The 25,093-nt window shown below is 39.9% G+C and overlaps 1 protein-coding gene and 1 long non-coding RNA gene across 12 annotated transcripts in view; one reads left to right on the top strand and one right to left on the bottom strand.

The window, feature by feature from the left end:
- The window catches only part of LOC139118453 (transcription factor Sox-3-like), a 127,429-nt gene that overhangs the window by 71,282 nt on the left and 31,054 nt on the right, over nucleotides 1–25,093 (top strand). For all 10 annotated transcript variants that reach the window (XR_011548730.1, XR_011548724.1, XR_011548727.1 and 7 more), the window contains one exon: nucleotides 21,263–21,362. The gene's annotated coding sequence lies outside the window, so the exon portion shown is untranslated. The remainder of the gene's footprint in view (nucleotides 1–21,262; nucleotides 21,363–25,093) is intronic.
- Nucleotides 6,560–24,536, bottom strand: LOC139118455 (uncharacterized). 2 transcript variants are annotated; one of them, XR_011548731.1, is made up of 3 exons: nucleotides 24,006–24,298; nucleotides 9,295–16,860; nucleotides 6,560–8,274 (listed from the first exon to the last, which is right to left on the bottom strand). It is a non-coding gene; the product is annotated as an uncharacterized lncRNA (long non-coding RNA). The 2 variants fall into 2 exon arrangements; XR_011548732.1 differs by lacking the exon at nucleotides 6,560–8,274 and having other exon boundaries at nucleotides 15,631–16,860; nucleotides 24,006–24,536.

The raw sequence follows: 25,093 nt of genomic DNA, 5'->3' as shown, positions 1-25,093 counted from the left end.
CCGAAATACATAAACGTCGTACCCATTTTCAAAAGTGGCCATTTTGGCGGTGTTTTTCAGAATAAACAGGGCGCATCCTTCTCAATTTCGTTACCGAGGGCAGAGGGTGTGTATAGAAGTCAATTCTCAAGGCGAGAGACAACGCCACAAGTGGCTATATAGGGAGTTTAAACAGTCATATTAACTAACTGTACACAGAGTATGTGGTTTTTGCCTAATATCTTTATTCATATGCAAAAATAATGTAAAACAATAATGGGCTCATATAACCATAACATAGTGGGCGTAGAGAGAGGGAGAGAGAGAGGAGAGAGATCCTCAACACCTAGGCTGGAGTTCTACTTGAAGAGCGCGCCATCGAGGGGCTTACAATCGACGATTACATATATTTTTCGTAATACCGTGTGTTAGCCGAAGCTGGTTGGCCCCGGGCGATAAATACCTGATTTAGGTACGGGTTCATGGTGGGGAAGAAAGCAAGCGATAAACTATCTTTTAGTGGACTAATCAACAAAACGCTTTTAAACTTGAAAAAAAATACGCCAGAAGTGATCGCAGATTATTTTGTTTGAGAGCACAGGCGCAACGCACAGACACGGTACCAGACATGCAGCAAACGTCTTGAAGATTTCACGGAGATTCCTCCCATCTTGTCGTGACGGTGAGAGTTGTTCGTCATGTCGTACTGTCTCAAACGCGAAATCTTTTCAATCGGAGAGACGACGAGCCTGCGTCGTCGCCTGCACGAATGCAACAATGGCGCGAAATAAATTCATGCCCAAACAGGACTTGCAGCGCAACAAAGTTTGTGTGTACATTGAAGGGTAACTCCTTACGCTCTCCTTTGTGTTCAAACGGAAGAAGTATATTTAAATATGCTTGAGTATGTTGGTCTATGGCTAACATATTCCGTGTGTGCAGAAAATAACCATATGCTGAATGACAGAGAATGTCTAACCATTTTAACAAGCCGTGTACATGCTCCCCTAGCGGATGGTCTCAAGCCACGACAAGAAATACTAATAACCACCTAATCTACAAAACAAAAGCCGAACCATTTAGCTTTTCTGTGGTGAAACAAAGCCCAACAGGAAATGTTTCTTCTTTCAATGTATAAAGCATGAATCGACAGATTTTAAGAGCGAAAATTGAGATTTTGTGTTCGACGTTTGTTGAGAATGAGATGTCGTCTGGAATTCTACTGTCAAACCGGAAACAATGGCTTTTTACTGGAAAACATTACGTTGTAGTAAGAGCTCAAAGAGCAGGTGAAGTCACACTTTAATGGGCGATTCCCGCCAAAAATATAGTTTTTTCAGTAATTTGTCAAATTTTATAGGTGACAGAACACTTACAATATTTCGCCCCGTTCCAACGGTAGTATGCAATCTGGGGATTGTAAACATGTTCGCGTTTTGCTCCCATTTCAGCGTCGGTCCTGCTGACGGCATGAGTGTTCTCGTACTTCTAGTTGCGTTAAGGCAGATCTGTTGGAGGGAAACACAGAGCGAGACATGTGTATGGGTTGCAAGGAGCAAACTAGTATACTCATTTCTAAGTTTGTCCTGTAATTTATTCGTATTAAAACGCAAAAGATCCACATTTACACACACGTGAAAACGCTGTGTAGGACTTCCGAATCGGAACCCGCTTGCATAGTGCGAAACAAGGCGATTGCATCGAACACACCACAACTTTAAGACATCGTTGTGTTTGTGTTCCAATACAACTGCCCCAAGATGTACAACATCAAGTCCAGGCTAAAATAGAACATAGAAGAAAACGCCTTCGTCGAATTATGTCCCTTCTTGTAAGTCACTTTGATCTGGATTTCAAATAGTAAACAACCAGAAGGCAGACCTTCATGTAAATGAGTTCGCCATTTCATTCGGAGACTTTCGAATTGCAAAACGAATGGTTGTTGGTATACTCGATCAAACAATGTAGATTATTACAAAATAATAGAGAAAAAAATCTAGAAGTACAAAATGAATCAAGTGGCAGTATAAACAACACTGCCGAAGCAGATTGTTGTATTCATTGAACCCACAACCCGCAGTCGTCAACATTACAATATGCTATAAATACTTCAAACGTGTCACGGATTTCGTCTATAATAAGGGAGGCAGTTAAAAATGGATGCAACGTAAACAAACGAAGCAGATGTGATCGCAGAATTCCGTTAAGGATAGGTAGAGTAAAACAAAAGTTTAATCGCGTGGGATGAAGAATGTAGCTCCCTGGAGAAAAACACTGTCGTCTGTGGAAGACCGTCTAACTACGGTTGACAAGGCCCCTGGAAAATGCAGAGCTCATCATATGCAAACGGCAGGTATGGGTCACAACAAAGACATTTGTGAGGTCAAATTGAAAGGCGATTCTCGGACATTTTGTTTCGTTCGGTGGAGTTTCCATGAGTTTGCATCCTTTAAAAAAATTGAATATCTTAGATTGTCCCCTTCTTGAGAAATCTCATCAGACTGGGAACGATCATGTCGTCAAGTGCGCGATTCGATACTTTTTTAGATTTTGTCGTTTGCGCGGGGTTTCTCGAACGCCAGTCTGTCTGGCTGTACGTCAGAACATCAAAGTCCGCAGAAACAGACACGTTTGCAAGTCATCGTGAAGTTCCCCCTAGATCTTTCGGTGCTATGGAAAATACGAAAACTAATCGCTGCTGCACATCTCAAAAGAAAGATAACTTTACTTATAATTGGATCGTGTTTCTCTAAAAAAATATGAGTTTCGCAAAATTCCTCATAATTGACCGTGTTGTCAGTTAATTCTGGAGATATGTAAATTCCCCGGTGGAATTGAGAGCGTATAAGGCCGCATCTTCATACAGCGGCAGTGTGTGTGAAGGTGTCCCCACGGAATTGCCCACAAACCCCACGTGACACTCAACGGCTTGTGAGATGTCTTCCATCTTTCCTTATCAGCATGGAGATCCCATCCCCTGATACCTCCCGCTCCATTGAAACCGAAGTCTCGGAGATTGTGTTTTATTACGAGTTCTTGTACTCTCATTCCATGCTCGGTTTTTTGTAGCTGGTTGTTCGCCGCGGAATTATCTTCATGAACATTTCCACACGTTTTTTCGACCATTTGTAAGGAGAAATATTCGCCCCGAGGCTCGAGACAAAAAATCCCAGCGAAATGTTCCCTGCTGTATGCGAGTCGAACTAAACAGTTTACCTCCGGCGTTATTCCTTTTCTTTTTTCTCTGACATACACCAAATCACAAAGACTGCTACAGCAACACTCTTACCGAATGTTATGTGCTGTTGCTTTTCAACTAGTCTAAGGTATTTCAATTTCTGAGATTGCATCCTCGTCGAAGCCACTTTCATGAATTTCAAATAGAGCCAAAAAATGTTTACGAAAGTATGTCAACCACGTATGGACGAGAAGCGCCAAAGATGGGTAGTGAAACGTCGATTGCCCGCCTCGGCGCTCTCCAGTGTTTTACACCACCAGCTCGTTTTGTTCACACCGTTATAAAACTACCCACAAAAGGAAAACTTGTTGGTACATTTCGAATTCAATAGTGAAAGTGTGGACAGTCGTGGAGATATCTGCTTAGGCTTGGAGTCTGAGGAAATCACTAACGGTCGGTCCTTCATTACAGCAAATCTCTCTTTCCGAAAGAACAAAGTCATTGAGCGCTTCAGGGCTAGTCACCCCCTCCGTAACAAGCGAAATGGAACGAAACCTTTGAGGAGCAGTAGAGTCTAGCCAAAAAGGTCAACTTCGGTCCATAGGTTGTATGTATCTTTTGCAGTTCACAAGTGGTAATTCGGCCTCTCATTGCCGATAAGCGATCATCATATATTCTTTGGGAATAATGTTTCTACCATTATCGACTGGCAAGAAAAAAAGATCAGTGTGCCCTGCAAGGAAAGAATTCATGGGATTATAGTGGGTGTAATTTGACACTCCCAGCGTTCGATCGAGTCGATCCACCCTTTGCTATCTTTTTTTCTGCACTTTTTTTGGTTTTATTTTTGTGAGTTTTAAGGGAAACTATCAACTTTTTTCGAATTCGCTTTTTATAAGCTTTTCATGTGGAATCTAATCACTTTTGCCAGTCATTCTCTGATTGAAGAAGTTCTTTTACCTTTCGAAATTAACAAAAATGGCGGATACGAAAAATGAAAAATGCATATGAAACCAGACATGCTTTGATCTTTACGTCATCTTTATATTATATATATACATATTTATTTGCAGAGATTAATCTTCAAATCCAGTCTCGGAACAGAAAAAGTTGTCTCATTTCTACGGCTTTTGATGAGCACAATGTTATCTACGGCAATACGAAGTTTATGCTTGAAATCCAATCAAGGCGGTCTTTGTGAATAGCACAAAAACTAAATGACCAAATCAACAGGCTGAAAAGATAAGTCCACAAATGAAATTGATATACTTTGGTCGCCAAGACAACATCTCGACAAGATTCCCCCTTCCTTGGCAAATCGGCTTGTTTGCTTAGCTTGTCTTCGAGTTGTTCTGGAGAGAGCGCAATTACGATTTTCGACCACTAATTGATCCATTTCAATAGTATTTTGAGGTCACGCAAAGACGCCTAACCAACATGTACAAGAGGAGAGAGAGTGAAACCTCTTTGCTCGAATACAGAAATGATGATCGTTGTGATGTCTCTGCCACATGAGGAGTGTTGCCACGACACAAGAGTTGTGTTTTTTCACCATTAAAACATCTCAGAATTTTGTGCCTTCTCTTCAGCTAACCATTTTCAATATGTTTGTTTAATTGGACACGACGGTACCGGTGGAGTTGTTGATTTCTGAATGTCAATCAACTAGATTTAGCCGCTCTGCTGGCGGATCCATTGTCAATGATTGGATGCCGGGACCAGCCCTTGTCGTTAGCAAAAGCAGTGCTGTCTTTTTTCAAGACGCTGTCCGCCTGATCCGCTTATGGGCGCTCTCTTGTGTTTCAGCAGTGGACCGTAGCTGGCAAAGCGTCTTTGTCGCCAAAACCGGTGTATAGAGTTCACACACACATACACTCTCTTTGAAAGTTTCTAGTTAGCGCGATTACTACTCCCTGTCAGCTTGCGTCGTTGCGTCGCTGAAAACCCAATCAGCCAACCCCCGAAGGGAGGGGGAGGGAGGGAGGGAAACTCATCTTTGAATGTGTGGCCAAGAAAACTTTGATGTGCTACCTCTAAAGTATCACATTCCGAAATAAACACAATCAAAACCCTTCAACGGAATACTAGTAGTTCGCAAGATTATATAGTATGAGAAGGAATTGAGACGAGTTAACCTTTGACCTCGTTTTCTCGATTTAAAAGATTCGCCCCGATAAAGTTTACTCCTTAAAGAAACTAGAAACCATCAAAAGAATGTTTCAATTGAAAAGGGCTACCCATGAGCATTGATGAACTTCGTCTAATTGAAAAATTGTCCTGTCGTCGAGCACGAGTTGTCAAATTTGATGTGAAGTCGACTTTCTTGACTGGTGCGGTCTGAACTGACAACATATTTCGAATATTTTGATCAGGATGGCCGCTCCTTTGTCATGAATATGTTGAAAAAGGTTTCTAAATAGGAAATAAAGAAATAAGGCAAACTGGTTTGTCCGATCGAGTCCTTCAAATTCAAAGGATAGCCTGGTCGTCAGGATGGGCACGTAATTCTGTCATTGATAGAAAAATAGCTTGCGTTGACCCATCCTCACCATGCAAAGTCAAAACAAAACAGAAGAGAGCGAAAATACGCGCCATCAAATTAAGATCATTGTTAGATCCGTACGTAATACTTTAAAACGTTTGTCAAAATTTGTTTGCTATGATGAAGAGTTGTTCGATATTTACTGATCAAAATATTTTAGTCCAACACTACTCAAATGTATCAAAATGTCCCCGAAATGTAAGAGTTTCACCAAATATTTTTGCGTGATTTTAACTTTGATATGTACTTCTCTTAATTTTGATTTTTTCGTGTTGTAAAGACTCTCATTTAAGATTTTTAAACCTGCTTTCAAAAATCGATATGATTTTTAAAAAAAACAATTATTAGGGGCTTTAAGGGTGGAACGCTTCGGGAAATACATGTTTGTCGTGCAAAGAGTTCTTTATAAGTCCTTGTGGCCGCTGAAGTGATGTTACAAAGTCGTTGAAACCAGTATTAATCATTATTTCGGCATTTTGGTTCAAAGCATCACCATAACACAAGTAAAAATAATTGCTTTTTATGGCGCTTTATCGCATTTTTAATGGTACCGCAACAGAGCCGAAACTTCTTAATGCGAAACGTACCATCATTGCCATAACGGTTGCTGGTGGTACAGCATTACGTCAGCAATAAGACATACTCTTGGCCATTTTTTCGAAAGAGCAAACACAACGCGGGCATATACTAAAGCGCCGTAATAAAATTTAGATGAAAATTTTAGGAGACTGAATAAATATTTATAAAGTTGAACCAAATTGTTAAGGGGTGACAGGATATTAAGAAGGGCAATTATTATGATATCGACAGCCAGAAACGATACTGCCAGACATCAAAATTAACTCCCTCTGTATCAAAGTGTTTCTCGCTTTCTGTTCGTCTTACTGACAAACATTTATCAATTACCGAGTCTCCAATTATCGAACTTTGAATGGACTTTGTTTTGTCAGAAAATCTCTTCGGAGCTTCAAAACTCTGCGCTTTTCTCATATATAAAACTTCCCTGTACCAAACTTTCGTCTTTGCGGGTAGTCTTTAATCTTTCATGATATTTTTCTGAATATTTCCAACTTTTTCATCCTTTTCTTCATCCTTTTCTGAAGAATAGAAGTTGAATGCGACAACGGAATATAGTGTCAATGCGTTGTTGTACACTAAGTTTTTTTCATGTTGAGAACTAGTCTGTTGGTTAGTTTCATTCCCAATGCAGTACAAGAGTACTCAAGACTTAAAGTATGTGATTTATATATTACTTAACAATGTCTGAACAGAATGGGTTCAAAATTGACCAAAAAGTCACATATTTTTCTCTTTATTTGAAAAGTTTATGGCGGGAAAGAACTGTCGTTAATGGTCGAGCGCCAAAACAATAGGTCGTTCTCTGGGACGAGTGTTCATTCTTTGCCTGAAGGGAAGGATACCAGCATTGCATTATTGTTTAGCCTTGTGTTATTTATTTGTTTTCGATCCACTGTCATATTCATTGCCACAATTCTACCGCCAATAAATACGACAGTTCCCTTTTTTCGAAGATCGACCATGATCGCAAAACAAACCACCCTATTGTAGGTGATGTGCCAAGGTAGTCTCACCACTTGAGCTCGTTAGTGTCCCTGAACATTCAGAACCCTTATTCAAATAATTAGCCTAATGCCGGGAGTTTGAAATCTTCTTCATGTATTCTTTTACGCGCCTTTCCCAAGATTTTTTTATATCAGTGTCAATGATGAAATACATGTTTAGGTATTCAGGACGAACTCAAAACGTTACGGCGGCTGTATCCGAACACTTCCTACATGCATAGTACTGTAATCATCGTATTCTGAGCTGATTTAAGGGTTCTTTTGTCGTCTGATGGTTCAGTTATGTCGCACGTTAAGTATATGTAAGCCAGGATCGGTCAGTCTGACAAAACTCAAGGGGACTCTTCCTGGATTTGACGAGGCCCTGTTCAACTTGGAAATATGATATTAAATTTAGTAGATGCATATGGTTTTCCTGTTCTTTCCACTGTCTTCCCATTTAGTGTATCCATTGAGCGCTTCCCTGTGTTGATGGCGGTACAACTTTTCCCATTGAGTGGCCAGGTAGTTGTCTCCATGCCGGCCAATTGCTCGTATTTCCTGACTCTTTCCTCCACCACGCATCCACTAATGACCTACATAGACGAACACAATGGTCATGAAGTGAACCGTGTACCAGGGACTGTATATCGGTGTCAGCCAGTCTACAATTTGCTCATGTCAGTTACGCTTGGCGTGGCCCCGAGAGCTTCAAAATGCTGGCAGAAGGCAAGCACACATACACACCATTCAGCTCCCCACATGACGACAGAAGTCCCCTCCACAGAAAACACCTGGATTCCATGTGTCCCTTCTCAGAGTCGGAAGTCGTAGAAAATAAAGTCACACGTCCAAAATGGAAAGGCCCAATTACTGATTCCGAGTTTCATCCACCCGGCAGCTGTGTTCCATCCAGTGAGCAACTGCATTTTGATTACATCCCTTTCTTCATATACGCACTTTTCCTCACCCAACACATGGTCACACAAACATCAAACGGTTCCTGCATCACCCTGAAAAACTCAAAACCTATTTTTTTGTCATTCGTGTCTCCCTCGCCAGAGTCTATGACTAAATTTAGTTTTAATCGGATGCTTTTTCCGAAATCGGTGAACTGCATAGGTGAACGCCTGATTTTCTCATGTCTTTGAAGGGAAGAGTTCTGAGTACGGTTAGAGAAACATTCTGATTCACTGAGAAATCATGACCACATTTTGTCGTCTGCGTCGACTCCCGCCAAGTTAAGAAATCAACTTTGAACACTGGATGAGAGAAATAATTATTTTAGAGGAAGAGAAAACAATTATGATTTTGTCGCAATGAACCAATCTATGTTGGTTTGAGAAATTGCTCAAAGTGAATTAAAAAGAGTTTAGATTTTGACTTATTTTTCCAATCTATTAAACAGCTACAAAATTTGCGTCATCATCATATCTTTGCCTCTACAATCATCATAGAGAGATTCCAACTGCCGAATGCAGCGACCACACGATGGCGTGCTAAAAGATATCCCCAGCAATATGTTGATATTAGCTAACCCTTCATCTGCTCAAACATTTCTTTTGGTGGCAAAACACACGCTTAGAAACTTATTGAAAATGAGCTTCCTGCCCAATACAGCACCAGACAGCTCCCTCCCCCAGTGGTTTTGTCGCAAATTGGTTGAATTAGCGAAGACTCCGGGCAATAGCTCGGCGTTCTTGAAAGGGAAAACCCGCCCCCGATCATCAAAAAAGGGGTATCTGATACCGAGACTTCAAGTATTTATCGCTGAAATATTTAGTCAATTATCGATCTGGATGCTATTCTTTATATCTTCATGCTGAGTGCAAGACCGTCATTAAGTCGTTTCAGTGGTGATCACTACACCAGCGGCGACAGGCAACTTTTTTTTGCTTTTTTAGTTGCAATCGGAAGATTCGTTCGATCACAGGGGGTACGGGCGCATACGGTCTCCAACACCCCCGATATTACACACAAAAAATACGAGTGTGTATTATTATGAAACCATGCGGAAAATCGGGACAACTCACCGACGTCGTGACTGCGTGGAATGAGAGGTTGGACTGGCAGCCACCGTTTGATTGTGTTCGACTACACTTACATGGCATCAATATGACTGAACACCTCCGTTTTTATTGGCCTGGGTGATTCTTTGTAACCGGTTTGAGCACTTCTTCGAGAGTCAATGAATAATGTCGGACAACAATGGCTTTCAATGAGAATTTCTGTTTATGAATGATCTGGTTTTTTTAGTTTGTTCTGTAACCCATAATTTGTATTGAGAGTCTCTGACGCGTTGCCGTGTTTGTACTTGAAGAAAATACCAAATAGTTTGCTGATGTTCCAGGTTTTTTTTGTTACACCACACAACCCATAGTTTCGAGTCGTTGCACAGTTCCAAACGAACTCTCAACACAGCATCGCAGCAACCATAGTTGACGGAACTTTTTCATACACTCTGCCCATCCATATCATTGACATCTGCGCATCCGAAATTATCGTTTGGTACTGATGGAGGTTCTTCGGCTGAGCCACAGAAATGTCTCCATTTAGATAGATTTCCAGCTTCAAAGCACTTCGGAAGATCTACTTCATGAAAAATAAAACCAGCAATTCATGCTTCTCGCCGCTTGTTGTAGAAATTCGCTACACGTGGTAAAAAAGTGTCAGTCATAAAATGCAAAAATGTTATATTTATTATTTTTGTCGAGTTTGTTACATTTTAGATAATCTGACGTTGATTGTCTTTATTACATCACGAGAGGCCGTATATTATCAGATCATGTATGGCGATGATACCTAAAGTTCACAGGCAAAATCAAGGCCGGCTGCCAAGGCCTAATGCACATATACAGACTCTGTATTGTAAAAATTTATTCGCCGCCGTCCTTCACTGACATTCTTGGGAATTATTAATCGGGCGTTGCAACTTTTAAAATAACCTAAAATTGCATAAAAATGCCATAATTTTTGAGTAGTCCCGGGGAAATATGGCTATGACGGCATTAAATGGTCCTAAAGCAAAACATTATGAGTGTCCATCCCCTTGAAATTATCGGTTCATTTTGCTGTAATTCATCAGGGCATAAGGTGACGTTACCGAGTCAGTTTCAACATATATTTAGATACATCATTACAAGCACTGCTCGCCTGCTGTGTAGTTTGCGGTGTTTGGATCCATGTTTTTTTCTTTTTAATATTACCATGGGGGTTGGGTGTGATTGGCGAAGCTAAGATTCCACTCAACCGAAGGATCGTTCACGCAATATTGTTGAAATCTCGGGGGATAGCCGACGAGAGAATCGGGGCACGGAGGCGTGAAATCGACATGGAATGGACGTGGATGAGTCTTGATAGGCACGGGAATCAACTGGGATATGGATGGAATCAACTGGGATATGGATGGAATCAATTTGGATCGGCGACGAAATCGGTATATTGGGACACACCGGGAAATCTCGGCACGAACTGAGATTAGAGGACGAGGGGAAATCCAGGCTATACAATGCATCGCGGTTCATCCACAACCTATCCCTTGTTCTTATGCGAGCGTACAGTATGCTACGCTTTTTGAGCGTAAGCCCGGTACACGACGATGTATTTATAGAACATGTCGATTGACATTGCCTAACAATAGAGACAATCACAAAACAATAGAACGATGCGGTAAAATTAAATACGTACGAGCTTTGGGAATAATTTTCTCCCGGAATTAAAATGGCTGAACAGTGAACGACATGGTTACATGTCGGGTAGTCATTTCTGTTGTGAAATCAACGATACGATGTTTACATAGAATGTTTTCTCCCCCTCATATTCCCCCTTAAAAATATTTCTAGAAGTGCAAGGAAATGAAATACCACCGAAAAAATAATTGACAAAATCGACCTCAATGTACAGGCATGTCGGCACATTTGTGCCTGTGCCTGCAATTTTTAGTAAATCTTTAAACATTTTAAAAGGTCGTCAGTGCTAGAGAATTTGTTTAGGTTATAGCATGTGACGCAGATCACAGTTAGTCTGATTCAAAAACCCGACAATTTAGCCTGATTAAAAAACGGACAATTTTGAATGAACTGTATTTTCATTGCACTGTTAGCGTAAAGGTTATAAGTCGTAACCCGATTGCTACCGAAATAAAATCGAAAAATTCGCGAGATGTATACATATAGTACGAGGTTCGAAATGTGTACTGTCGGCTCCAGGCGAATTCTGAAAACTTTTCCAAAGAGACTCTTTGTGTATAACCCATTATTTTGCCGAGAATAGAGGGTTGATACGTCAGTTTTCTATGGGATTGAATTTCCGCGTGACTATTGCTTAACCCGATGTGTGAGACATTCCGAGGGAAGATGACCAGTTAGACATTATATTAAATGATCAGCAACTGCACTTAAAAATAGAAACCATGGTATATAAGGGAGAAGTTAACACAAAGCAGAAAATGAAAAATGTATAGAAAACAAACGCATTGCATTTTGTTTTATTTTTATGGGATGTGGATTCTGGTGGTTCGATTAAAATGTAAACGACTATCCCTGGCTGGGGTTTTATGATCCTTTCGAAAGGTTGACCTTAAAATGTTGTTATATGTTTTAAAATCAATTTGACTGGCATTTTCTGACTTTTAAAACTCAGTCGTAAATCTTGTTTGAATTTATCTAAATCTGTAGGGGAACGCCCTTCAAATTTGACATTTTATGTCTGTGTGTCTGTCGTCTGGATTTTGGCGCTGGAATTTGGAAAAAAAAACATTCGTCGACCGACAGAAAGCTTGTCATTGTGTTTGGCAAGGGACGAAAAGTGAAATTAAAAATATTTTTGCAACGCTTTGATGCATGGTTTGCTTTCACTTCCCCTCCGTGAAATCGAATCCTAGTCGCATTGCATTACCCGTGTGTTTATCGTACGTGTGTGGCGTTTGCTTGAGTGGACCGACGGACGAGTTAGCTGAACCGCGCGATATACCTGGCCGCACACTCAGGTAACTTGAAATTTGCCACTCGCCGAAGCGGGCATGTTTTAGGGTAGAGGGGACCGCCCAGGCCGCACGAAGCGTATCCGCTGCCCCGGTGATCGGGCCATATGATAGTCCAAAAAGTGGTCGGCAAACAAAGGGATCAGTTGCGGGGACCTTATGCGACCAATCTACCTGGCCAGCATACCTTGGTAGCTCTGAAACACTAGTATATGTTTGTGCAAGGCATCGCTGTGCACGTGTTTTGGGCTTGTCTGAAGACACGTCATCCAAATCCACTTTCAGTAGAGGCTACCAGATTAGGTTTCCTACTCAACTCACAAACCTATCGGCTGACCGCAAACCTGTGCAAACTCAATGCTGAGGCTTGCGTGTACGACAGAAGTGTCTCGCTGTAATATTTTTTCCCTTTCACTGCCGAGTTTATTTACCTACCTACTATTTTTAGTCGCTTGGAAAAAAAGGGGGCACATACCACTGCATTCGAAAGTTGTCTGACAGACTCGAGTAGTTGCTTTTGACGAAGCACAGACTTCATATTCATGTTCTGTTCTTAAATCTGGCCTCTAAGTGCAAACGTAAAGGAAAGGATAAAAATATAACACTGTGCGAGGTTGTGACATGAACGTATATATGAAGAATATAACGCCATTTTGTCTGGTTTTCCCAGGTTGTTTCTAACGTGACAGAGTTCCCCCAGGCATGTCGAAGCAATGGCACGTGTTGTATCTTCAACAAACTGACCAGCATTGCGAAAAGCAGTCTGGTCATCAGTTACCTATTGTGTGCAGATCTGGCCAATCTTGGTTCCAACTCCCGTTCCTGCCTATTACATTACGCAAATATCGTTCGGGCGCGAAGAGATACTCTCCCGAGGTGGCTTGCTGGGTTGACAGTATGGCGCAACGGATAGGCTATCTCTATACGTTCTAGTTGCAACACTAGTACATATTTTTTCGTTTACTCTGCCCTGGTTTGTATAAACTCCAGACGTTCGAGTTGTTTTGATACCTTTTCTTTATATATCCCTCGGTTTTATTCTCGTGTTTGTTCGGCAGCCCTTTCTTTGCGACTGAATGCCAAGAAAGAGACTGTCTGAAATGGAGATGGCGCGCGTGTCAGCTGTGGCCTACACACAGAATAGAACACGGTAGTTCACTCCAGATAAGTAAATAAAACCCTCGAAGATCACTGTCGCTTAAATTTTATTACCTCTCCTTCAAAAACAATCAAGGGAAAGAAATATACATGTAAATATTTATGACATGATAATCCGTGTTTATAATGGGAAAGCCGAAAACATTAAAAGACGTGAGAGCATTCGCGCTTGGCGGTGACAAATGAAATATCAAAACCCCTTGTCTTTCACAGTATCGTGTAACACAAGATTTGTAACGTGGAAGAATTGTTGATTGAGACTGGAGAGCGAGCGGCATTATCTGAGAATGAGAATGGAGCAAAAAAAAAGAATTCCCTAACTACAGCTTGGTAATTGTACAAATCCAATTCATTACCAGAGTTAGAGGCCAGTAAGTTTGGAGTCTGTGAAGGAGAATGTGTCGTGTGCCTTGCTGCCATTTCGTTCATCCCATCCCCCGCATTTGAAGATTCGAGCTAGCCTTCAAGAGAGAGTGCATATTCGCGATTTTATTTTCCCCATTTTTTTCTGCGGTGTTTCATTGACCGAAATTTCGACGTTTCGTTCGCCCGCTGCAGCGCAGGGAGGGACGCGCCGCAGCGCTGCGACCATTAATGATGTCGTTTTTTACGTTTGTCTAAAGACGGCAATTTCAACAATTACGCATAGAGGGTGTTCAGGATAAACACACGCGTTCTGTTCTGAGCGCACCTAGCTATCATTACAGCTTCCATTTTTTCTCCCATTTTTCATTCTCTTTATATCTCTGTGTCTCACCTAGGAAGCACAAAGCATCTAGGCAGCTTACCTAAATATCTTACAGTGAATTCTAGCGTAAAGATCGAATTACGGCGTGTAACAAGGAACGGTCACATATTTTATTCGCTGCTGTGATATGAAGGGAAGAGAGTGATTTTGAAAAAAAAAATACTGTTTCGACATCTGCAGACGATGCAGACAGCCTCTTGCGTGACAGCAATGCCGACTTTCCTCCAGAGAATTGGAATAAATTGAGAAATTAAGCGGTAAACGAAGCCTGGTAACTGCATTGTTTTAAGTGGTTTCAACTCAGGGCCTTGGCTCGTTTCTGATATTAAAAAGAGTCGAGACGGCGAGATATTTCTCTCGCTCGTAATAGATACGTGTAGTTAAAAATCGAAATCTCGCTCGGAGCTGATTTCCACGTATTTTACGGTTTAACTCGCGTCGTATCGATGCTCACAACTGAAATCAAACGATCAATACAGACTAGCGTAGATTCGCCTAGAAGGAACCTCGGAGTTTCACTTCCACGCTCGGGGCTACTATTTTGCCTCGTTAACAACTGTAGATGACGCCTAATTGATTGTCGAATTGTCTCACAACGGCTACTCGCGACGCCCAAACACTGTATTAAACCGAGATAGGGTCGGTGTTTTCACTGTGATTGCCTCCTCTTAATCGCTCAACTGTTTTCATGGACATGCCCGCTTTCCTGAGCGCGACATCGTTGTTTTCGGGTTCTTAACGAGTATTGTCGAGTTTACCTCTCGGGCTTAATTAATCCCCCTGAGATTCAGATTCAGAGCGTTTGAAAATGGCATACTTCTCTCTCTCTTCTCTTCTTTTTTTGTTTCTACGCTTGCGTGCGTGCGAATGTTTCGGGATTGGAAATGGGAAATCTCTAAACCGTACGCGCCGTTTTTTTCAAGTCAGCTGTAATTATCATGCGCACTTGTCTTATTTTCCCCACTTCACGCATGCATAGATAAAGGAAAAGCTTGAGTGTAATGATCGCCAAGTCATAAACAAATAGCTACAAGAATATATACGTAAGCAATTTTTGTATAACGGCACCCTATCCGTATTTCTTCGAAGATATTTTTAAATATATATACAATTTAGGGATCCCATGTACTTCATTTATGACTTTTATGCTTCTTGGAGATATTTTCAAGGCGCTGAAGAGAATTTTGATGCAGCTGAGAGACAATACGTTACGGATAGCGACGACTCTGCTCCGAGTGCATTGTTAGAGAGGCAGTAGACCATGTGTTCACTGAATCGTAGAATCAAAGTATCATAGGTTTATACACACCTCGTCTCTTCTTTGCAGAATATAATGAGTCGGATCTCTTTTGTTTTGGCGCCGTTGAAATCGGTAAGGAAAAAAAGGAGGGGGACTCGCTTATTACTAACAGTGTCGGCAAAATGAGAAAGAGAAGTGAAAAAACAAAGGAGAGAGACAGAAAAGGCAAGAATAAGAAGGCATTGATTGGGATAAGCTCCTGCGGGCTGTTTATTTTAAGTCAGGCCTAAACTATAGGAATGACTGCATATGTCAAAATACATCAGCTTAAAATCGCCAGTGTATGTACGGCTCACAGTTTCTCCCAATCGCAGCCACTTGCTTGGCAAATTATGGCGTATAACACTCAAATCCGAACTAATTATAGACAATTTAGATCAAAGTAGCAGCAACGGACCGGAGTAATATTATCTAATTGGCGAAAGACGGATATCTTTTATACTTTTAATAAAGTTACGGTCAACTGTCCGTCAGCGGTGATAGAGGTCCGACGAGGGCGCGCGCGCGAGAATTTGTAAATTTCACCGGAGTGGAAGTGTGTTGCCCTTCAATTTCAGATGAGGTTGTTCATTGGTTTAGATGGAGAACCCTTGTCTTTGCTCGAGTTGATACATGCAGAATATACTTCGTTAAGCGCTGTCTCCTTAAACTGCCTGCTCGGCATTTCATTAACTTGTCCCTAGGTAGAGCCGCTTACACGATATTACAAGGTTGTCTTCTGCTGCGGAAAGTGTTGCCCTCCAAACTCAATTCCCAAAACGCTGTCTTCACTACTGTCTCAGGCTTGCATGCCAATTTCAGCTAAATACTTGACTGATTTAGCAGATGAAGTGAAACAAAAAAGGCAGCGTTCGGGAAGGGTAGAAAAATACCCTCAGATACTCGGAGCAAAATCCAACGTTATTAATATATTTGTCAGTATGTGTGCACGTAGAGCGATACAACACAATAACGTAGGCATATAAATTAAACTTTACCCTTCAAACACCAAAAACAACAGTAATCTGCAACACACAACGAGAATCCTACTTCAAAGTTTTAACTCGTATAGATGAGACTGCTTCCCAATGGAAACAATAGCAACATGAACAACGGGGTTGTGCGAGAAAAAAAAAACGATTTCGTTCAAAGGACAAGCTTTTGCATGCATAGTTAGTCCAAGCAAGCCCGACAAAAGATCTCTCTTTTTTTCCTCGGATAGTTATCGGGACAAATTGGTTTGCCGTAGTCAAAACGTCTTCTCGCGTCGTTCCTTTTCTCTTTGGGTGCATCTTTTCTTCCCTGTCACCGGTCCACGTCGTTTTCCTGCGCACTCTCAAGCATAAACTCCTGTCAAACCATGTGAATAATGCCCATTGATAGTCAGCAAGCAGACGAAGAAAGGCACTCGCTTATCTCTCCATGACAAGAGTCTGGGGGGAAATAATAATAAAAAAAATATGTGGACTGAAATCAGATGGAATCATGCGAAATTTTAAGTAATGTTAATTGCACCATGTAATGTACATTTCTATGGCTTCATTGGACATGAGCTCATCAGCCATGAGCACACGAGAGTCGAGGCAAAGGGTATATAACATATAAGAAATCCTTCCCCACTTCACACGAGAGCCCTGAATGCATCGACCGTCTCAACTTTTCTCTCAATGCTTCAGTGGGCAATTTTCCTGTTATTGGCTAGTTTGCGTTTAAAAACCCTAACAAATTGTCTTTTGAAAAGTCCTTGTTAAGTTGAGTTAGTGTGGCGCGGCATTCCTTTCTTTCCCCTCGCCCGATCTCCGCGTGGATTTTTTTTCTCCCTCCGTTGTTGTTCCGCACTCTACGCCTTTTCTTACTCACAACATATATACACACACATACACGCCGAATCCCTTGTTTAGTATTTGTTTGTTTGAAATTGGACTCTTTCCTCCGACGTTGTTGCGCCACATTCACCTTTGTCGAAATCTGCATGGAACTAATTTGTTTGAAAGCCTGTTTCACTGTAGTGTTTGCCTAGCTAGATATCACGCTCTTTTGTTACTACAATGCCTTGTGCCAGGCTATAAGAAACAGGGGCCGCGGCCCTTCAATGGGGAAAAAACGACTCAAAGAAATATTTTCTTTACATTAATTCTGGGCCAATACGGATTTTAATTTGTATAGATCGCTTTCTGTTTCACCAAGGAGAAAACCGACATCAAACCAACTGAGGAAAAAACTGAACACATTCCTTGTTCCCAGCCGTGGCTTGCCATTGCTAAAAAAGCTAGTTCAACTATCGCAAAAACAGAAAGTTGCGGAAAAAATGTTTCAAAATAAGGAAGTGGGCGTAACACTTTAGAATCGAAAATGGGAAGTAGGTTGGAAATTTTAAACACAAAGAAGTAAACGAAAGAGATTGCAACACAGAAAGACCTAAGGAAAAGAGGAACACGCATCATAAACTGACAACATCATGGGAAAAGTGCCATGAACTGATAAAGTCATGGGAAAAGTGCCATCTCAGGAAATAACAATAGTAGAAAAAAGCAATAAACTGTATACATTTCGTTCAAAGTAAAGTTGTTTTACATTATCTAGCTAACTAGCCGTAAAACCTAAGACAGTATTGTTGATTTCTCGTCGGCTAATTAAGACAAGGAACCGTGGAAAACGACTCTGCAATTTAATAGTACATCACTTTCTGCTTCAATATTTCCGTATCATTGTTATATACCGGAATTGACCTTTGCTGAGCTTAGATCGGACAGCGATTTTCAATATTTTAATCATGTGGTTAGAATGTTACAAATATTACTTTCAGATTATATATAAATATATATATATATATATATATATATATATATATATATATATATATATATATATATATATATATATATATGTATGTATGTATAAATATATGTATAAATTTTTGTGTGTGTGATTGTTCATGTGTTTTCTATATTTACCCCATGTATGTATATAGATATTTACAGGTATATGTATATTCATTCTAACTTTACACAATGACTCTCCGTATAAATATGTAAATGAGTATATGTAAATATTAATACGTGTTATATGTAACATGTATAAGATCATGTATAACTATTACATATATCTATATATATCTATATGTGTATATCATACATTTGCATATATGTAATGTAATATATATATATAATATATATATATATATATATATATATATATATATATATATATATATATATATGAATAAATTAATATACAATTCTCTCAATGTATAACCTCTTTTCATGAATATGTGTATGATGTGTATGTGTACATTACTTCCACGCCTATATAACTCTCTGTATCTTTACTCTTCTATCTATCTATCTATCTATCTATCTATCTGCTACCTATCTATCTACTTTCTATCTATCTATCAATTTGTGTATATAACAGTATATAGCACTAAGAGACAACGCTTTTTGTATTAATATTTGTGTTTATTTATTATTTATTTATTTATTTATTAAGTTTTAGGTAACATGTATACGTGAGTGTGTTTTAAGTTACACACGCACACACACATATATGAATATATGTGTGCATAAAGTATATATATATATATATATATATATATATATATATATATATATATATATCGTTTATATTTTATCACACATATGCAATAAACATATGTTTATTACATACATTAGTACGTATGTTATGTAAAGCACATATATGCACATATGTATTATAATGTATATTTGCAATTCATAGTTATATGTAACATTCTCTGAATACAAATACACATACTTGCTATATAACATAAATTTACATATTTACATATTATACACACACAAACACTCACATACGTACATATATATGTATATATATATATATATATATATATATATATAATATATATATATATATATATATATATATATATATATATATATATATATTTCGATAAGGTTTGTTTCGATGTTTCATATTAAGACAGTCTGTGATGGGTTTGTCATAGAAGCACCATTTTTAGTCTAAATTTGAATATTAATTTCAGCTGTCACTTACGTGACGGTAGGCATATGTTTTAGGGATTTCGAGAAAAGAGTTTTATGATAAAAAAAAATCTTAACGAGTGTTGGTAATCTGCATCATTGAAATGTGACATATTCTATTTGGCAGTTAAGTATGTGTGTATATTAATGCCTAAAGACCACGCCAATCAACTTTTCCTATTATATGAAAAGAAGACTAAACAGACGAGTCGGGAAAATCAAAAATATTAAAGTTTAAAATGTCATAAACATCTATGTTTTGATTCTATTCCCGAAATTGTGAAGCTATACAAGTTTGATTCGTTTTACCATTGTTGTTAGTTTTGCTTTTGGTCAGCTTCAATCCTCGATTTTCCTTTTTTTTTAACTGCGCGGCGCACAGCCTCGTCGTGGTAATTGGTATGTTGCATGGACTAAATTCTGAGTATTACGAGGGGAAAAAAATGACGAGTTGCGGTGACAGTTCGGCATGTGCGTATTAACGAAGTTCGAAAACGGACGCCTGCCAAAATTGCTTGTCACATCACGCATTTTTCTCTCAGTCTCTTTCTCTTTTTGAATGGCAGTTCCGAGTATCATACGTTTTTGTATTCCCTTCGCTGATTGGCTGTCTTTTTCCAAAGGGCATGTTGCTTTCACCCTGCACGTTAGAAACGCGCGTATCTGAAAAGGTATATACTTACAGTCTCCCATTCGCACACTGGCATTTTTTCATCCTTCGTTTTCTCTCCTTTATAACACTGATATGACCTAGCCTTTACCTTGGAGAACTTAAGCAAAGGGGATTTATTGCATTTTAGCTAATCTCCAGCCCTCAACACCTCCCCTCTCGTCCTCATAATCAGTGAAAGCCAATATCGTTGGGACGATTGACAGCCACAATCCTTCGTCTGACACGCAGACCTTGAATTAAATATTAAATCCATATGTACTTATTATGAAAATGACAGCTTAAGAAATCCGAGACACTTCTGGATACGTCATGCTACATGTGTATTCCTATGTTCAATCCAAATTTCTAAATTGATATAATGAATTCACGCCTTACGTACTCAACAAGTGGTTTCTGTTGGTGGCGTTTCCGCGCAAAGCAAATATGTCAATATCTAAATCATAAAATAACAATAAAACTCCAATAAAGGGGACTCCCGTTATACTTTTAGAAAATTCAAGACAGTAAATTTTGTCGCTGATCATTATTTACAAAAAATAAACTTGAGATAGAGCATATGTGGCTGTTTGTTGTTGTTGTTGTTGTTGTTGTTGTTGTTGTTATTCAGCTGTGCGACGATCAAATAATTGAAACTGAATTTTAATAAAATCTAGGAAATAATCAAGATTCTCTGTGTATACACACAAGAAGACGAAATTGCAAAACACCTCATTAGCACGGGGTTTAGTTTACGCCATCTATCGAACGATTTACCTGAAAAAAAACCCAAAACAATTCATGGAGTCGGAAACAGTTGAAGTAGACTCAAAACAATAAAATACAGAGCAGTTAATTTTAATTGCCTTTGAAAGACGTATTTCGTGTTTGTAAATGACGAAGACGCTGAAATATGATTGTATTTATAACAACTGTAAGATAAAGACTCATGGTTACCCTTTCCCCAAATTCTCAGTGGCTAGCTGTATTTATTTGATTTCTTATACCCTTGCTTGATCGCCTCAATTCAAAAGGAAACCTTCTCAAGGGCTTTAACCGTTAATTTTATCTTAACCTCTAGTTTTTTTTCAAACAAAAATTCGCACTTATGTACACACCATACTCATAACGCAAAATTTTCATATGGAAATATTGTTTCTCTTTCAGATTAAAATATTCGGACCATTTCATCTTCGTGTTTTCTCACGTGCGAGGGGGATTGTTGTTCCATTGTAAAATGTATCGCTGTAATACCACTGAATAAAAGGTATGTAATGTTATTTTGTTGGTTTACCGTATAGTTCAGTATCTCCATCTGAAAAGCTGATCAGTTCAGTCCACCTCAATGGCCACTTTTCAAGCCACTGTTGAATGGGCCTGTTGTCTAAACATTACACGCTTTTTTCCGAATGCCAATACACAATCTGTTGTCTTTTCTTCCTCACAGTACAATCGTCCGTAGGATTGTTCTATTACCGATTTAGTCAGACTATGAACTATCGCTGATGTGGCTTCAAAAGTGGTCGCTCATGTGTGGTCGATTCTTTCACCAATACAGGTCAAATTTATTTTAAATTGCACTTTCAGTTATGGTTTTTTTTTGCTAATTGAATGACGTAGACAACATGAACTCCAATTCCAGTCGACCAAAGCATCCCCTTAATATAAGTGAACTTTATGTGTGGATGTAATATATAGATACACTGAACGTTGCCGCCTGGATATATAGCGGAATTCTTTTCTCTTCCGAATGACCCGTCGATAACAGTGGTTTTGTTTCGACTTTCCGGCGCAAATAATGTGTCCCCTTTCTCGCCCAGTAGTTCTATAGTAGTCCCGGTCCATTCAGTTGAAAGAAGAAGCCTTGAAAACCCGCCTTTTAATGCAAACAGATTGGGGTCGCGCTTGTTCACAATGGAGAGACCATTCTCATTTTTAGGGGCCCGGGTGCGGACTCGCTCGTCGCAATGGAGCCTTCTCCCGTCCCTTATACTGTCAAAATATCATTCAGTATCGGAGAGGACCATCCTGTGTCAGGCGTTTCAGATATTCTTTCACCGGGGCCCGGGCTTGCCTGTATCACGTTGTGCGTGATTGTGTGCCAGGCTCAGAGAACAGATGCCAATCACCCGAACAATTTCTCGATTATGAATCATGCCTGTACAAGTTGAATTTCAGTTCGTCTTGGGTCAGTCCCTCCATTGATTGAAGGTGGTATACGTCAAAGCGTTCTATTTCCCTTTCTAAAAAACGATCACAACTTTTATTTCCAGTAACCCACATTTCGATCGACCAATTTTGATTTTTTTTTCCGAGGAAGGGGGGGGGGGTACTAGCATGTTAGAGAAAAACATCACGTTGTTCACAATATTCACCTGGGAAAAGGGTTGCACTTAAAACAAGTCGTTTATTAATTTTCACCGTGATTTCCACATGCATTGACTAGATTACCAACGCAATTTCCCGCCACGCCAATAGGGTTTTAATCCTATACGTTTGTGTGCTATTTTTTTATATGAATTGCATATGAGGTTTGACTAGCTATAATCTGTATTTGTCGAGGTTATGGCGGGGGAGGAGCCGATCTTCGCCATATTTGGATGCTAATTAGGAGAGAGTTCTTCTCTTGCTGTTTTCAACACCTTTCCCTACTTTGCAACGTAATGGCGTATTGTTCTTCGTCACAGTAGGGGGTAAAGCATCCCGGTGTACTTCAACACCTTAGCGTCTATTAACCAAATCCTATAACATTTTCTCACTCACACTCTTATATATATGTATTTTTTTAAAAAAAAACTTTCCCTTTCTTCGCCCTTACCGGTGAATAAAAAACTTATGTAACATGCAACCTCTTTCACAGCGGAAGCGCCGCGCTGACCCGATCGCTCGTAAAGTTACAACCAGCGAGTTCAGGTTGCCTTCGGTTTGTTCTCGCTTGATCGAAAGTGTCGCTGGCCTACATATACTGTGAAACGTGTCGATTTCATCTGTCTAGGGCGTATCTCCAATGAACAAGCGACGGAAAGCCCCCCCCCCCTTTCCAGTGTACAGTAAATCTTCAACGCACACAAATTCGACAATACTGCATATTTATTCACTGTAAAGCTGATTGTAGAGCTGTGAAAAGAGAGATTAATATTCATAAGGTGTTAAGGAATACGAACGCACAGCCAAAACACGTCCCGTACAACTGTTATCATAGTCTATGAACTGTCAGTCTGTCAAAATAAAGTTCTCTATTCCATACTATAGGAAAAATCTGACATTCCTCGTAATATTTCGCGCCAAATGCTCGATCCTGTCGTATGTAAACTCCGCGGTGTCTTTAACATTCTTCAGCACATGCAAAGTGAAATGTAAACTTTCTTAAGTTTATTTGGGCGGCAAAAAAATGCCCTTATGAATATGGAAAAAGCATTAGCTACCTGGCAATCGAAATCTAATTATCGAAGAGAAAAGACTGTCAACTTGCTAATATGTACGCCCCGAGTGAACAAAAACACACGTTGTCACGTTTTTTCACGGAGTTCCTCGTTAATGTAAAAAACTCACCGCGAATGGACCGGACCATTAACGGCCTGCTAACATATCCAGACATGTGTCGCGTACATTCACAGCAGTGAGAAAGTACTGATATACGTTGACATATTTCTTCCCCCTAAAAACAACGGAATTCTGACAACTTCAGGTTATCTGTTCAAACTCGTCAACCGATGACCCCGACAATTACAGGTGTTTTACATTCGTCGAAGACGCCACTGTAGTTTGTATTAGCTGCCTAAAAATGAAATATTCGCTCAGGTTTAAGTCACACATACAAACACACATGCATACACACAGGGACACATATATGTAAGCATTGGCTGGAATATCCGCGATCGATGTAAACAGCTTGTGTATAAGCACTTACCTGTCTATTTAAAAGTGTCCAGCTTCATCGGCATTTGGTGAACAAGCAATGAGCTTAGGCTAACTATCTCCGCGTGTTCGGTTGGACCGAAAATAGACTGAAATAAATCATACGTTACTTGTCCTTCGGCGAAGTCCCGAACAGAGGTAGAGAGTAAGAGTGACGGAGGTTTGGAAAGGAGACCCTTTCTACGCACCGTTCTCTTTAGTGAAAGTGCTCTGCTTGGTTTGTTCTCTTGTTAAGTTGTGTTGTTTGAAAAAAAGGAAAGAATAGAGTGTGTTTTATACTACTATAGTTTTTATTATGTACTCGGTATTATCCGAATAAAAGGGCTGCCTCAATTGACTTCTATGTTACCAGTCGACTGTTTAAAACAATGGGCATCTCTCCAACACCGTGCAACTATTATGAGTGGTAAATTTCGGTATTGACGGTAGGTCTAACGCCGTATTGAGTAACGGAGATCGGGCGCCTGATAGTGCCAAGGACAAAGCAATGTTGGACACTTTCACCACGATAATGTAAATTTTATTAGAATTTTATTTGCCTTCCTTTGTATGTACCGCATAGAAAAATTAACGTCTAATGTAAATATGCGAATATAATAGGACACCCTGGCAAAATGTTTTCATTCTCCCCAACTGGCCTTTGGTTATCTAATTTGCGTTGTCTTTTGAGTCGTTTTCTTGAGGGTGAATTTCTAGCAAACATCGGTTTTCATTCATCCAGGGATACTAGCTTGTACGACGTGTTGATACTTCAATACGCGATAAAATGCTAATTATTGTATAGGCGGGGCCTCGGTCTTTTCCACCGGGCTCATATTTCACCGGGACTGTTGGTTACGCTTCCTACTTCAATCATTGCGAAGAGGGGGAGAGAGCGACAGAGTGTGTTGAAAAAAAAACCGAAAGCCACGGAGACGATGGTCCCTTTTTGCGACGGTACTACGCAAAGTTGCAAAGTGCAGTCAAAGATAGTATGCTGTAACAGTGGCTGGTAGCGGTGTATGTTTCTCGATTTTCCCCCGTCTCTCTCTTGCTGATTTGGTTCGGATATGCACTTTATTACGAATCGCTCCAAGTTCC

This window comes from Ptychodera flava, chromosome 19 (genome assembly GCF_041260155.1).
Source record: "Ptychodera flava strain L36383 chromosome 19, AS_Pfla_20210202, whole genome shotgun sequence".
Taxonomy (NCBI): Eukaryota; Metazoa; Hemichordata; class Enteropneusta; family Ptychoderidae; genus Ptychodera; species Ptychodera flava.
This window is presented reverse-complemented; position numbering and strand designations above follow the sequence as displayed.